At 38.1% G+C, this 17208-nt stretch overlaps 1 protein-coding gene across 2 annotated transcripts in view; it reads right to left on the bottom strand.

The window, feature by feature from the left end:
- Nucleotides 1-17208, bottom strand: part of SHISA9 (shisa family member 9) — a 240552-nt gene that overhangs the window by 115146 nt on the left and 108198 nt on the right. The window lies entirely within an intron of this gene.

The following is a 17208-nucleotide window of genomic DNA, read 5'->3' as shown; positions in this document are numbered from 1 at the left end:
CCCTATCCAGTTAGGCTGTGACAAAGGCGGCCTTTCCACTTTCAACTTCATAGAGGTACAGCCGCAATATCTACAGACGCCTAGAATTTAATTCACAGCGTGGATCACTATTTGTAATGTACCAGTTAGGTACCATTTAGTCTTGTTCTAGCAAGCCCCTCAGCTCTTTATTATGTTCTAAATGAGAGAAAGAGAGAAAAGAGTGAAATAACCTATCCCCCAGATTATTTTCTCTGTTTTATGACTAGAATAAAGAATACATATACCACCCTCTGCATCACAAATTTATATGGCCTGATTCTACTTCTGTTACACTGGTGTTAATCTGGAAAAAATGCCATTGAATTAGGTGGATTTTTCTTCTAGGTTTACACCAATGAAACAAACACAGGTCAGCATCGGGTACTCCTTATACTGTGGTTAAACTGCAAAAAGAAAATATAGAAACCAATTCGAAATAATACCCAATTGATAAGATACTGTTAGAAATCGTGTGTGTATAAACATAAATGTATTTTTAATTTATGTGGTCAGTTAAATATCAATTGATCTAACAGATTAAATATATTTTATAGACAGTACAGTGAAACTCTGTTTTAAGAAATCATCCAACAAACCAGCACAAACTAGGGCCACAGTTCTAATCACGAGTATATATATGCACATGAATAATTTCACTAAGTTCAGTGTTAGAATTTTGAGATCAGTAGGATTACTCATGTGCATAAAATTACTCATGTGCAAGCTTTAGCAGAGTTGAGGGCTTACTCATCTAAAGGTGGGTCTTAACTCAAGGTCAAACCAACTTGCACGTGAAAACTTGTGGTTACATTAAAGCAGTCACTTGTGACAGGATACTATTTCCTGAAGGTATCCTGATTGCAGGTTTCACTGTATATTATATACACTGTTTGTAGGGCTGCAAATACTTGCGTGTGCATTTTTGGTCCAAAATTCAAATACAAATGTGAAAAAATGTCACTTTGACCAAGGACAGTCTTTCTTTATCATATCTAGAAGGGCCATACAGATTCACTTAATTTCCATGGGAACATTGTTGCTTCACAGAAATACATCTGCAAACACATTTTTGGTCTACTAAAAATATACCTTAAATACAGAAAAGTTAAATACAGGAAATTTTATTGTAAATACACTTCCAAATACTATAAATTCAGTAGTTACTACCTGTCACTCTATTATATGTGAAGTGTCAAAGCTATGGACTGTAGTAAGGATCAAGTGTATCCCAATGCCAGGACTTTCTGGCCTGTGGCATTTAAAATCTGCTTTTATACCACACTATTTTCTTTTAATCTATGAAAGCTTTATTTAAACAAATTATGAAAGATCATAGCGTGAGACCCATTTATTATTCAAATGAAAGGTTTATTTTTTTAAAATTAACAAGATTTTTTGTACAATGAATTTTTTATGTTTCGTAGGCCAAACTTCTGCTGAAACAAGTTATACTAAACAAGTTAATCTTCCAAAGAAAGGAAAAAACATAATGCCCTCAGCACCTAAAACAAAAACAAAACATCTCTCTGTGGTATTCATCACTTTCTTCTTAGAAGAATCAACTGATCCCACTCTGAATAAGAAAGTTGACAAAAAGTCACAATATCTTCACATGAAAAGGAAATTAAGATGGCCTAATCCTAAATTCATGTCTACAGTAGGCTCCTGATTCTACTGAGAAAGTTGCATGAGTGTTAACTGCTGAACTAATACAACAAATTCATTGCTTCACTCATACAGGATTCTCAAGGGCATAGCATGGCTTGTCAGGAGTGGCGTATAGATCATGAGCACATTCACTGAAGCTTTATCATATTCCTTATTCTTTAGCGAGACCATTGTTGATGTTCCCTGGGGGTGTTAAGTACAACTCCACTCCACAATTAGCAAATAATATACATGAAAGTTAATTTTCCTAAAGAATTAGTGCTCAAATGCCTAAAAAGAAAATATGCATTGCTGTAGTTCAAATTTCCTACACATGTAGACAGTTTTTTTGTCCATAATTAAGGCCGGCAGTCCTAATTATTTATCGTTACTAAATGCATTCATCTTTATTTTTAAGGAAGGGTGGACAAAATTTAATAATGGTAGTGGTGCATGGTGTGAGCTGAGAGATTTATTTTCCTTTGTTATGAATGATTTATGAGACTCTTCTTAAGTGAACAGAAAATGACTGCAACTGAGACTGAGGGTGAATTATAGCACAGTTTGACCACATAATATCTTAAGTATCTGTAAAAATATAAATGACAGGTTTAAGGTTCTGATGTAAAGATAGTCAGGGAAAAATAATCCACACAGAGATAGGCAGATCAACTGGAAATAAACAAACACTAACCTAAATCTCAGCCTAGATCTCAAACCAAAGCCAAACTTTTTCACAGCTTCAAATGAGTTGAAATAAGAATACTCCCTCTTTTCTCCTGCAGCTGTCCTCTGTTATGCCATAGGAAACCATGCCCCCCCCCTCCAGATTCGTGACCAGGATTTTGGAATAATCACCCCAAAAGAATCCTAGATTTTACCAAGGAGTCTGATCATACTGCTGGGACAGGATTTTGGCGACGGGAGAATGTTGGTCTGTAAAGTTTGCTCCTGGGCCCACATACTATGCACCCACATAAGTAAATGGTGGGGAGAGAAGCACAAAAATGTATAAAGGTTAAACCACAGACAGCTGTGCTACAGCATACCCTAAAGGAAGCCACTGAGAAGGAAACTCATATGGTGCAGTGGTGTGGTCATGTAGCACAATGTAAAGGGTGATACACAATAAGCATTAAGAAGAAGCAGCAAAAGTAAGAGAAACATTCAAGGGATCTAACTCTAAGTTAACAGAGAATAAAGGACATTATTATCAGGGAGCCAAACTGACAGAGAACTTTCAAAACAGCCAGAGCCAAATCACAGCAAGATGACCCTGACCTAGTATTCAGCAGGAGAGGAGTAAGACTGTGTAAGGCAGACATTACCAGACCAAGGGATAAGTCCAGTGAGTTAAGCAGTAAGGGTTATTATCTCTATTTTCTAGCATCTACTGATAGAACCTTGTGTTGCTTGCTGACAGATTGGAACAGAAGTAACTTGTGATTCTCTTATCATTAGTATTTCCAGGCTTTTGTGTGGGAGAGCATATAGCATAAATGCCTGCTGTTTTTACCCTTCCCACCTTCAATCTACAACAACAGAGCACATTTTTCTAACCAGTGCATGACGGTCACAGATGATGTGCACTTTTGGATGTCTAATGGAGGGCACAAGTACCCAGGGGATGACTCCATATAGGTTTTACCTCCTTGAGTGGGGTTTTTATATCCTTGTTTTGTTGTAATTTTGTACCCTAACTATATACTATCTAAAGGAGGGCAAAGCATATGGATCTTTGCCTCTGGTGTTTCCTTGAAGAGGGATTTTTAATTGCTAAACAATTCAAAGAAGCCAGGTAGATGAGGGGAGCTCATGTTAATGCCATTATAGTTCAATGATTTGGAAAGGACAGCAGAGGGAGTTTGATCATCCTTAAAATGTATTCATCCTGTCTCTATTCTTCTCCCTGATGTGTTCTTTAGATTAGCTAGCTCTATGGGGAAGGAAGAGGTTTTAGAAAAGAATAAAAATTATGACAAGTATGTGCTACAATAAATGGCATTGAAGAAAAAAAAGTAAAACAATACACAAAAGAGCTTCTGAAATGTATGCGAAGCCTGCAAATCAAGCGCACAGATTGTGTTTTGAATAATGCATTTTGTATAGAAAGGTCTTTGAATAACTCAGTAGAAAGAAAGAGTGTGTGTATGACAATTAAAAGGAATTTTGTGAATTAAGTATGATCTATTACAAAATGACATGTATTATTTACTGCTGAGATTCAATATTATTAATATTCATGGAACCATACATTTGAACAGAGAGGGAAGGTCATTATTTTATTGGTGAAGATTAAATTAAATTTCCTTTAGGTACAGAAATTGATCAGCCCCAGGAATCAAACTTCTGAGAAAAAATAAAATTGTAATCAATTGGGAGAAATTTAGATCAACATTTTCAAACCTAGGGGACTAAAGTTAGGCGCCTAAATCCATATTTAAGTACCTGAGTATAAGAGGCTAATTTTCAGAAGTGTTGAGCACCCACAAATCCCACTGAAGTTAAATGGGAGCTGCATCTTTGAAAATTGGACAAATTGTATTTAGGAGACGTGTTGAAAACTGGAAAGTAGACTTCAATAGTTGGATTTTGAGTACGCTTCAATAGTTCAATCAGATGCCAGCTGACCTTTGGTACTAGTTTGGAAAGATACACTTTCCTTCTTCACTACAATATAAAACTCTTTTGTGGCATGGAGGTTAAAGATGTTTCAGGAAAACCACTTTTAGGGCTAATTTTCTTTCAAGCACATAAACAGATGAGGTTTCAGATGGATTTATAAAGTTAAATGAAAACCAAAATGCACATCTTCCAGTTTTTTTCCAACAGACTAGCTGAAATACAAGTGGGAACAAAGCAAGATAAACACACTTAATATTGAAAAAGAGAGCAGCTAGTGGATGGCCAGAGGCAATGCATAAAGGCTTTAAGGAGGGTGGGCAATACTGGTCCTTCTGAAAGAAGCTCAGCAGAGCAAATTGGTCTATTTTGCGAGATGAATGAATAGTGATTCCACAGATGTTAGAGGGAAATGTTATCAAGAATACACAAGGGACATCTGAGGGTCTCCGTAATATGAAGTCAAGGACAGAGAGGTGTTTGTTTGGATGAGCATGATGAGCCAGAGTGATAACAAATATACATCTGCACAAGTTAAGGTGACCACTTATTTTTACAAGATACCAGGCAGTGGCAGTGTGTTTCACTAGGGCAATTTCTACAGGAAGCAAAAGAGAACCTGTTAGTGGGAAACAATCTTAAAGTCCTCTGAAGTGGCTGCTGTAGAATTATTCTTGAACCACTGTTATAATTCATCTGAGTTTAACTAACTGGAAAATACAGACCCAGATCCGATCATCTCTATAGAAGGGGGACACTGTAGCGATGTAATGCTGGTATAGTAATTTTTACACTATCCTCCTCTTCCTGTGGTTGGCATAGGAGCATAGCTGGCAGAAAGTGAGCAGGGCCAAAGCATCACTGTGCCCCAGTGAACCTTGGCTACTGTATGTGGCTGTGGGCAGCTGATCCAAATTAGAGCAACCATCAGGTTGGAAAACTTAACTGGACTTTAATGGGTCCAGGATTAAATCTCTTGTACGTAGGGAGAATATAGGGTGCTACCTCAGATGCACTTTTACCCTGAGTTGAAGGCAGAGCAGGGTAGGGAAGAGCTGATACATAGGGGCCTGGATCTTTTCTAAACCACAAAGACTTTTCTTCATCTTATGCTGTACTTTTGGTAAAGCAAAGTTTTGTTAGAAAAATAATTGGATAACAAAAGCACTTCTCAAAACTGATGCAAAAACTTGCCAGGTCTATCTGGGTCAGCTTTATTACCATATGCTGGTGACAACAGCATGGATGGGCATTCTTCCAGCACTCTAGAGAAGATCTTGCATTAAGTGTCATAGCATATATTAGAAATGTAAGTAGTTCAGATTCATGTATACAATCATGGGGGTGGGGGGAATGTCTCTTGTTTAAAGGCTGTGTCACTTTTATGAGCACACCTTGGACAAATACAAGGTTATTGCACTCCAAACTTAAACCTGAATTACTATGGCTTAAAGATGTTCCACAGAAATTTTTGTAATTTCTGTTAAATATAGGTTCTTATTTTCTCTCCTTCTAGACATTTGTGAAAGGAAGCATCTTCCACATCTCTTGTGGAAATCAAAGAATCTCTTTTTTCCCTTCACATGGAAGCACCATTTTACTCTGAAAATAACAATACTGAATTCCATATGGATTGTTTCTCTAATATTTCTCTACCAAATCTGGTCAGGTTACAAATTATTTCTAACTGTCTGTGCTGCAAACTCAATCTGGGATCTGGCAGTTCAAGTGTGAACCAGAAAAAACAGAAATTAACAGCAATGAAATGTCTGCAAATGTAACTTAGTTAAGAATTCTAGACATGATTTGAAGCATGAGCCAGAATAAAATCCAGCTCATTCTCTTATAACTTTTCCTGCATATGTTCACAGGAGTAAAATACAGGAACAGATCTCTGAAATTTAAAGGTCTCATTTTTACATGGTTACTTTGTTATCCTTAACTGCACTTTAAACTTTCATGTAATTATTTCATATACAGACTTATCTACAATACTCATCTTCATAGTGTTTGAACATCATAAATACATTAATGAAATAATCCTTTTAACACTTGAGAGAGGAAGGGAAATATTATTCTCAATTTACAGATGAGAAACTTTGGCAAAGGACAGTTAAGTGACTTGCACTAGGTCATACATGAAGTCTGTGGCAGAGAGGGAAACAAGACTCAGATCTCTGAGACCTGGCTTGATGCATTAACCAGAGACTTTCTTTCCTCATGGCTGATAAAATAGTAGCCTTCTAGCTGAGGAGGACAGTTTGGCATTCCATTTAGAGTCAATGAGTGATTAATCTTAGCAGGACAGAGGTGTCACCGTTAAGGAACATGAGACACTTCTTCCTCATGGGATTTGCTCACAGAAGAGACAATCCCCTCATATGGCAGCACAGAACATTGCTACTGGGACAACTCAGTGATCTTTCTTTAGGCTCTTTTCACAGTATCACAGTCTAAAATTTGAAGTACTAATGCAACATTTAGACATTTCAATCTTGCTCAGATGAAAAGAAACTCATTCCTCATCTGTATATTTTAAGAAAGAGGTGTTCTTTTCAACCTTATCATCTATAATTGAAATAAAAAGTTACAAGATTCCAGTGCACAAGGATCTAAAATATTAATTTGCAAGATAAGGTGTTTTTGACCTGATTTAAATGAGTTTGTTATGACACTGTTGGCCTTCTAGAACCTCGGAGCATCTTTTATTCCTTAGAGAAGACTGTTAGATTTTCCCAGTAGAAAGTCCTTAGCCAGCAATGGACAAGCAGGAAACAACTTGCTCCCAAAAGGATTATATTCTAGATGCATAGTTCAAGACCTTAAAACTGTAATGAGACCAGACCCAGAGCCCATTAATCATAATTGAGGCACAGGTTTTCATTAAATCCTATAATCCAGAGTGGCCTCAGATGTTTCGTGCCTCATTCTAGCTAGGTCTGGGAGCATCAGAGAAGTGATGCAGTCACAGCCACTATATAAGTCAGAGATGGTGGCTGAGTGCCCACTAGCACTATTACCCTTTCCACTCTCTAGTAGCTGGGGTCATGAACTGGCATTTTATTTATAGAAGGTAATTCCTTCCCTCCCAGCAGCAGAGCGAATGCAGCATTTGTCATGCAGATGGCTGGTTGTATGTGTTAGGCTATGTCTGCACTTGGAGCTGGGGTGGGATTCCCAGCTCACGCAGCCAAACTCACACTGACTGTCATTGAGCTAGCACGCTTAAAATAGTAGTGTAGCCGGGGTGGCATGGGCAGTGGCAGCATGTGCTAGCTGTGCCAAGTACAAACCACCTGAGCCCCATGGGTATACGCAGCACAAGTAGCCCCGTGTTGCCATTCACCACTGCCCCTGTATCCCAACTACAATGCTGTTTTTAGCATGCTAGCTCAATGAGAGCCAGCATGAGTATGTCTATGTGAGCTGGGAATCACATCTCTTGTAGTCAAACAAAGCCAGTATAATCCAAGAAGAGAAGAAAAATATATTATTGTAAAGGTTTATAGCCTATCATTAAAATTAATCAGGACTTTTTAGTTAATGAGAACCATCATGCAAGAAACCAATTATTATGTGTCAGGATCCCTTGCTTTTTGGTGAAGGCAGGGAGAGGGGAAAATACCTGAGCAATGAATAAACAGATGCTCCTGCAAAAAATAGTGTTCTAGTTTCCTACTGCGATAACTTACTAGCTTCTACCTGACACAATAGAAAGCACTGCTACCAAGGATGCCATGGACTTGCCAAATACATGGCTGATACATTGTCATGCTAGGGAAGGAAGAGAGGGGAGAGGTTAAATATCATACATTGTGATTCCTGCTTGGAATCCTCATTAGTTTCTGCTGTATCACAGTTTTTGTTTCAAGCAGCTGTCTTTGATAGTGTCAGGTAATCTGGTTGCTGATGTCTCATCAATGGCGATTCCATTTTTTGCCAGATAGAAAATAGAGCCTCAGTTCCTCTGTCCATTTTTTGTTTTTCAAAATAGCACACTCTCTTCTCCTTAGCTTGTATGGCTGCATACAGAGCTGGGGAACTGAGAAATTTTGCCCCTTTAAATTCCAATTTCTTTTATAGCTTGTGCAGGAGCAGCATTCTCTGTCCCTCTCTAATCAGATAGAGATGTGATAAGAGTGCTTTCCCCTTGGGAGTTTTTGTGGGCTTTCTTCTTAGAGGGGCAGTTAGTTTTTTCCAAGTAGATAAGATCTTCTTTTACATCAAGATTCAAAACTTTTGGCAGAAGATTTTCCATACAAGAAAGCAGCTCTGAATTATCCTTCCCCGGAGGGATATCTACCACTTTTAGGTCTTGTGAACGCTAGGATTTCTTAGACCTTTAGTTCCCATTTAAGACAGTAATAGCACCAGTGGAAACTGTAGTATAGACAAGGATCAGACCAGCTCAGGTGATTTGACTATCATGCCACCTATCCAGCTCTGAGGCTTGTTTACACTACTACTGGGGAGGTTGCAGGGCATGGGAGGGGGAGGCTGCTGTGGTTAGGAACTATGGATCTGAAATGTCCAAGTGTAGAACAGCCTCTAATTTCTGTAGTATTTCATAGTATTTTATTTTCTATTATTCCAGTCAATGTTCTCTAGTCATACTGCCCATGATAAGCTTTGTAATTTGCTCCTGCTGTTATTGAGATGTGGGGTTTTCAGCCAAAGCTTGCACTTTTTTGTCATTATTTCCCATCCTTGCTTCCGTTAGTAAATTAAACAGCAATTTCTGCAACTTTTATTTTCCACAAGGGAGACAGCAGCACAGAGATCTTGTTTAGAGTTAATCCACTGCAGTGTTCCTTGGATAGAAAATAAGCAGAGTTTCAGTGGGTGCAGCTGATGACTACTACATGGTGTTTGAAAGGGTCCTGGGTTTTCAAAAGTCCTGATGTTCACTTTTACTAACACGCATGGTATCTCCTTCAGACTCAATGTTTCTTGAAGATTTTGATGGTGCTCTCTCCTGTCCTGTGAAAGAAACTTTTTTAAAAAGGCTTAAACTGTAGCTTAAGCAGTAGCTTCCATTTCATGGTTCCTGCTCCCCTCCACAACCAGACCCCCATCTTGGGAGGAGTTATAGCCAGGCATCCTAGCCCCAATCCAAGACCCTGGAAGTCGGTAGAAAGACTCCCAGTGACTTCACCAGGCATTGAACTGGGCTCTTTGAATGCAGGAAATAATAGTTCTGATCCAGCCAAGCTTATGATCACATGCTTAATTTTTAACATGTGAGTCATCCCAATTAGGGTTAGGATTAGTAGTCCCAATAGGATGATTCACGTGCTTAAAGTTAGGCATTTGATCAAGCTGGATTGCTGCCAACATGCTTTAAATTCTCTCTCTATAGCTGGATATTTTTCAAAAATTTATCAACATTTATTCTCAGTAATTCCATGCATACATTATTTTAACTACATGTCATTTCTTCTTTCTCTCTCCACTTTATTTGACTGCAAATCCAGTCTCTCACTGGTGAACAATGAAAAGGTCCACAACCTTCTGTTCTACAGAACACAGTTCAGACTTCAGGAGTCAAAGGAAGAACTGTGCCAATCCTTAAGAAAATTAGAAAGCTTTGGATCCTTTTGGATTTAAATTACTGCTTATACAATGTAGCACTAATTATAATATGTAGTAATTAAGGAAACAAATTTATTGTACGTTTTAAAGCACAGCACACACACACACCTTAATTGACGCTGCTTCCATTTCATAAGAAAACCTATCATATTGCACTTTGAAATAATCTCAGAAAAATCTGAAGGAAACAAATTGCATTCATTACTGTTTTTATTGAACAGTGGTGGTTGTGACATATCACAACCTATGGCAGTAGGGTTCACATCAGGTAGAGCTAGGACAGTAAGCAAATCAGAAATCAAGAGACAGTAATTGAAAGATTCTATCTTTTGAATGTATGCACTGTGATCTGTAAGAGTGTATATGTGACTCTGAAATGACTAAGACTATTACTCTTGAGGTCTTCCTTCCTGAATGAAGTGAGCAAGCATAAAGTGTTAGTGCCAGAAAAGAGACAGATTGAGTTGGAAGGTATTCCTTTAATGACTATTGGAGTAAATAGATAAGTAAGCTTCCTGTTCTTGGACAGATCTAATTGATATTAGAGGCTTATGTTACACTGATTTTTAATGGATAGGTAGAGTTTGTTCATTTGAGCAGGACATGCCTATTTTCCAGATGACTGCTCCCAGTTTTTTGGACATCTATACTCTCTAGGGTTCTTTGGTAGGTTATCAATTTGTACATCAAGAAGGAAGCTGTGATGAATAGAACCCCAAAGGAATTTGTTTTTTCTTGCTTTGTTCTTCACATGTTATGAATATACTCATTAGAAGGTCTGGATAACTGTTGATTTGAGCCTGAAACACTTTTTTATTGTTTGTATATTAATTCATATACTTGTGTCATGTACAACATTATGTAACTACATTGTGTTCCAAGGATTAAATATTATAAAGTTCAAGTTGAAAATAAGATAGTCTTTGTAGTTTATAATGAGAATATAAACTAATGCTTTATTGCCTTTGTCATGGGATGTACAAACCCCACACTGAAAAGGAAGGATTAAATAGTTGCTTTGGGGCTAGCTGGCCCTGCCCCACGAGACCACACCTTCAAAGCCTGAACAGGCTGGAGGAAGAGCTTCAGAAGAGGGGGGGTGCAGAGTAGCCAATGGTGGGCAGACAGTAGAGGTAAACTGATGTATACTCTGAGCTTTTGCGAAGGAGAACTACAGGAGCTCTGACCTGGCCAAGTCGACACAGAAAGGACTTGTGACACTCTGAAGGTCAGAGACTTTGGCCTGGTCTACACTAGGAATTTTCACTGGTATAACTGTGTCTTTCAGATGTGCAAGAAATCCACAACCCTGAGAGACATAGCTATACCAACCAAACTCCTGCTGTAGACAGCACTGGGTCAACAGAAGAATTCTTCCATTGACCTAGTTACTGCCTCTCAGGGAAAGGTGGATTACCTATGCCACCAAAACATGTGGAATTTTGTAGCTTTCCTCTTGTAGCACGATTATGGGTGGAAGTAGAATGGGGTTGCAAAGAATGGGACACTTGAAATTCTCTGCCTCCTAAGTATCTCTACAACTTGTGGCCATGTATTTTGTTTGTTCTAGGTTACAATGGCATTTTTTGCCTTTCTGATGAATTGGAACCACAAGACTGTAGTCTACTGTGGGTTTGTGGGGTCCAGAAGGCTACCGATGTTTGCAGATGCATTGAGTCAAAGTGTATATTGTAATATTTCAGTATTTTGATTACTAGCCATTAGTGAATTATTATAACAGATGAACTTGCATGCTATCTGTCCTGGATACCAACGTCATAGGAATGATAAGGGTGTTTAAAACACAAATCTTCTAAGCAAAATTAAAATATGCCAAAGATATTATACTATTGTTTTCCACAATAACGAGAACAACAGATCTTTCCAGTACAAGGAATTCCTTTCTCCAAACTTAAAAACATCATATTGTAATAAAGGAAAAATTAAGTTTTTTCCCCTTACCTTCCAGACAATAGTAAGAATATACTAATTCTATTTTTGTCTGTGCTGCGGACGGAGTAGTCAAAATGAATTAATTTTCACTGATTTTTGCCTAGTCATCTGTAAACAAGATCTATTAAAATAATTAAATGCAGATTTTGTAATTTGTACAGTGTTTAACTGAAAAATAGGAACTGTTGTAAGGATGAGTATATTTAGCATCCATTTGCCTCTAAGCTATACAAGTGTCGTGGACACCATTATTTCTTGGAGAATTAAATGCTAATCTCTTTTTGATCATAGGGTTGATGCTGACTTTTGTAAAATACACACAAAGAAAACCCCATACTACTGAGAGAAAAATTATAAATAAAGTCAATAAGGTACATGCGAGCACACCCGAGCCCATCCACATAGAGCTCACTGAAGAACTGGGGCCTTAGTCTTTCCTCAGGCAAAACCTCCATTGGTTTCAATGGAGCTTTAGCTGAGTTAAGATTAAGTAAACACTGCAAAATTTCACTCTTTTTATCCATTGTGATATTTAATTTAACTTCCTTCTCACTGTTTTTCCCTGCTGCAAAAAAGCTTCCTTTCTCACTAACCAAATTACATTTATGTTAATTGTCCTAAAGGCTTAGCCTTTAGTCTTCAAATCCATTCCATCACTTGGCTGTTCCCCATGGAGCCTACCACATGCTCAAAGAGTGGTCAGAATAGATATCCAAGGATAAGCAACTGCTGCTTTGCCAGCTTTTGACTAGCCTGATTGTTGGCTGCTGTCCTATCGATCCTCCTAGGATCTGTGAGAGCTGGCTTGCCTTTCGTATCTGCTCTGGTTTTAAATGGTGATACATCAGCAGTATGATGTGGATGCATTTCAACAAAGGTGAAGTCCAGGCAGCCTCTCTGTGTCTGTCAATTTCCCATCTATTCTGAATTATCTGTCTAGATACTAATGCTCCCATCACCCTGGTACCTGAATATTATACTCTTGCTAGCTAATTCTAAGAAGACACTGCTGATTCTTTCAGATAGAGGCAATAGTTTTTCCTCTTGAAATGTGTTTCAGCTGTTTCTTATCTTCCTTTCCCTGGTCTTGAGAGACATCCATTTATCTTTGGCTTTCCTTTGTCAACAAACAGGTTTTTTTGTTTGTTTTTGTTTTTTGAAGGAGAATTGAGTTTAATTGTGTTTCTTAGTTACTCCTCTTCTCCATCTCCTGTACTGCAGCTGCAGCATGAGCTAGAGAAGTTGTAGGGAGTTGTATATACTGGCTGCTGAAGGAACTGGAACTAATTACATTTCCCCATCACCTTATTCTAGTTGTTATGTCAAGATAAGTTCAGAATATCTAAAATATGCATGTAGATTCAATCATAGGAACATGGCTACATGTTCAGCTGTCCAGAGTTGAAGAACTATCTAGTGGAGCCAGTCAAGTTCTTTCTCCAGCCCCGAAAGAGGAAGAATGACAAAGAGGATAACAGCACCTCTGCGGGGCTCTAAAGGGACAAATAGTGTTTGAGGAGCTGTAGGATGGAAGATTGCCTACTAATGGTCCTGTGGCAGTTGGGAATTTTTTGGGAAAGTGTCACATGAAATGTTGGGGCTGGCAGTTCTGTGGAATTTAGGATTTTTAGGGAGTGGTGAGATGGAATGTTTGGGTCCAAAGGTTCTATGGCATTTAAAGGTAGTTGAGCTGTTGGGTGGAATATGCCATGGTATCCAAACACTCTCATCACTTCCAACTGCTACAAAGCCCAAACATTTGAAGACCTCCTTGTGAACCAGAAAAATCCTCTCAGTTTCATGAGAAGGGCACATTCACTCCATTTGTACAATCCAGATTTTCCTATAGGTGTCACTTAGCAGACGTATCAGTTGCACAGCTCATGGTTTAGAATTCTCTGGAGGTAGAGACCCACTGTGATAGATCAGGAGGGGAGCCACAGAGCAGAGTCATCAGCACTTTTAATCCAGCACACTGTTGAATAAGATGAAAATACAAGGTGCTACTATTACAAACTGGCCTCTGCCTGTGCTGGGGACAACTGAGGGTTATATGTGCATGCTGAAAATTACCACTCATGTTTTCTTGTCTAAGTTGTGGCAGCCTCCCAGAGCTGCACTATGGGCCACAACACTGCCCAGAATCTCAACAGCATTCCACAGCTCCACCCTTGACATGTTTACAAGGGGATCCTTTAAAGGCAGTCTTATGGCCATCTCCAACACGACCTGCCCAAGAGGAATCCTGCCCCAGCCAGAACTGGAGCTTTTAGAGCTCCTTTATGCCACCCCACCCCTCTTATCAGGCATAAGATGCTGTAGTGGAGGTGAGGATCTCATCCTCAATGTACATAATATTCTGTTCATATGTAAATACACTGCCCTTTGTACCTAGCAGCAGAGCTTCTCAGTAGTAGTCTGCATAGGATTACAGAAAATGGGAAGTGGGAATGTCGGGGATACAGTAGTAACTTAGCCTGTGCATTTATGCACAGCCCAGAAATACATTAGAGTTGTGACCCGGGTCCACTACTCCACACCAGACCTTCCAATAGTTACCATTTATTTATACAGGCGTTCCATGCCCTAATTGTGTGTTACAAAGTCGGGAGAGGACAGAGTCAAGGATATTTTCTATGGGCTTTGCTTGCAGAATTTGGATTTGGCCCTAAGTAATTAAAAAATTTCTGATGTTGACCTATGGCCTCATTCATCTTAAGCAAAACAACCTAATTCTCATCTAGAATAAACGTTGATAGGAGACAGTGGGTCTTGTGCAAGAACTGTATTGTTTATAGTGTGATATGATTGACATAAAAGCATTGTTTCTCTAAAGTTATTTTTGTAATGAATTAAGTTGAGTGCTATTAATTGTACCCTATAAATCATTTACCTTGAGGCTTTTTAGTTTTTTCTTTAAAAGGTTTAGATGAATAACGTTACCTTCCTTTCCTCCATACTTTGACCACTTTGCTATTCTATTTGACTCTCCTGGACTTCCAGTCTCTTACTGTAACAAATCCAAGCTCCTCAGTACTTACGAAGTCTGCAGTGTTTCTACTGAGCTTAAATGAAGTGAAAAACAAAATTTAAAAAGAGAAAGAAAACCCAACGATTTTCTGCTTTATTTTACTTTAATGGGCTGACAAGTTTGAATTTATGAAATGATAGCTCAATGTACACATGGGTTAAATCCACCAACAAGTACCCATCACATATGATATTCTCATACGGTGTCCATTACAGAAGACTTTAGCAATTGGCACAATTTTTAATGAAGTGCCCTACACTTTAAGGTTTCAGAATATAGAATTTGAAGGTGCTTATAGATATTATTGTTGAGAACAAAATGGGGCAATCAGTGCCCTGCTGAAGAAAGTGTTGGTTCACTTTATTAGGTAGTATTTCAACAAAGACTAAAAGATCAGAAGTGGTAAATAATGTATATTTTTAAAGAGTATAGTTCTTTCATATTGATTTTCATTGTGCTGGCCAAGCAGGCTATTGGGAAATGGAATATTTTCATGAACATTTCTATCTGAACAGTGGCTTTGCCTTGCCGATGTGGGTTGGACAGTCTAGTGTAATGTAGCTCAGCTGTTCACATTCTAGAGACCTGGATGGAGTTCACTCTGACATGTGTGGCAGAAGTTTAAGATTTTTCCTCCCATCCTTAGATTTTTTTTACCACCAACCCAGGTAAAAGGAAAAGTAAGCGAACATTTGATTAAAACAATTTTTTTAAAGTGTGAGGATTAATTGAAATGGCTCAAACATTTATTTAGCAATATCACTGTGTTTGCATTTGCTTTGCATATTATTTGGAATAATGGTGAAATATGTTTATATTATTTCCTTGATAAGAACATATTAAGTGCTGAAACCTTTACAAAAATAAGTAATTTCAGTATATTTGAGTATCATAAATGTCAGTGTGGGTGACATTTAAAATTAGGGCTTTTAAAGTTGTGCATTATACCTTTTGAATTTCCTTTCCTCATCTATCAAAGTCGAGTGTTATCAGCTGGCACATTCTATGGAATATTCTTTCAAGGACAAGTCATGACAGAGAATCATGCTAGACATTTTCTGCCTTGGTTATACTTCCTGCCTGACAACTTTTCTGGTTTGAGTTGCTCATTTTTATTTCAAAAGAGATGTTCTGAAAATTATTTTACCACTTAAAAATTATATGGGGTTTTAGGGCTAATTCCTGCACACACCTGAAAGCAGTAGCCCAAAGAGAGAAAGGTTGGAATTTTTCTGCCCTATTTCTGGTTTCTCTTCAAGAGGCTAATACAAAGTCTACTTAAGTCAATGGAATAAATCCCACTGACTTCAATGAGTTTTGGACCAGACCCCAAACTTGGGAACAGGCCATTTCAGGAGCTACTTAGGGAGGAAAGCCTTGTTCCCATGTATTTCAGTAGATATGTCAGAAGTAGTCTGTGCACCTTATCTCGTGCAGATCATAAGTGATACGATAATTCATAGTTATTATACTAATACAGCATTCATGTTTACCCATTTTGGGTAAAACCAACCAGTGCTGAAACAGGGACTATTAGCAGGAAATATATTTTGATACTCTGAGAAAAACTGGATTTTCTTCTTGTTTCTGTATATATCTTTGCAATAATGCCAACCTTGAAAATTTTATTTAGGTTACACAAAGATACTTATATGCATATATTTTTAGTACAAAAATCCTGAGACTCACTAACCAAGAAAAAGGTCATATTTCACAGCACTGTATCTATGAAGCAATTATGAGGGACTAAGAGATCTATGTGTCACTGCCATATAGTTATAGCAATGTAATCTGAACTTCATAAGGTGAAAATAAAGCAAAACACCACCGGAAATAAAACGAACAATAAACCCACTAACTCTTCTTAGAGATTGACTTTGAAAATACATCTTCATTTTCAAAATGTTCACTATATATCTAGTTATGACTGCATATTCAAAGGTCACGTTAGACACACAGCTTGCTAGTTGTGTGCCCAAATACCAACTTTAGTGATTTGAGTGTACAAATGAGGACAATACAGACTTCTTTTTTTTTTTTTTTGGTGGATGACCTACCACTGGCTTTGTTTTCACTGCTAAAAAGAGTGTGTTTTTACACAGAATAACTAAAGCATGTTAGCTATCCCACTGTAAAATCCTAGGGTAGACATGAACTACAGTCTTACCACAAGGTAAACTGAGAAGATCAAACATAGGCTGCGGGTACAGTGCTGACCTCGCTTTGCTACCTTGTGGCGAGAACTACAGGGCCTTGTCTCCACTAGGATTTTATAGCAAGATAACTATTGTGCATTATCTTACAGTAAAAAAGACCTCACCTTTTTTGCAGTGAAGACATAG

The sequence above is a fragment of the Lepidochelys kempii genome, chromosome 10, assembly GCF_965140285.1.
Source record: "Lepidochelys kempii isolate rLepKem1 chromosome 10, rLepKem1.hap1, whole genome shotgun sequence".
NCBI classification, from domain to species: Eukaryota; Metazoa; Chordata; order Testudines; family Cheloniidae; genus Lepidochelys; species Lepidochelys kempii.
This window is presented reverse-complemented; position numbering and strand designations above follow the sequence as displayed.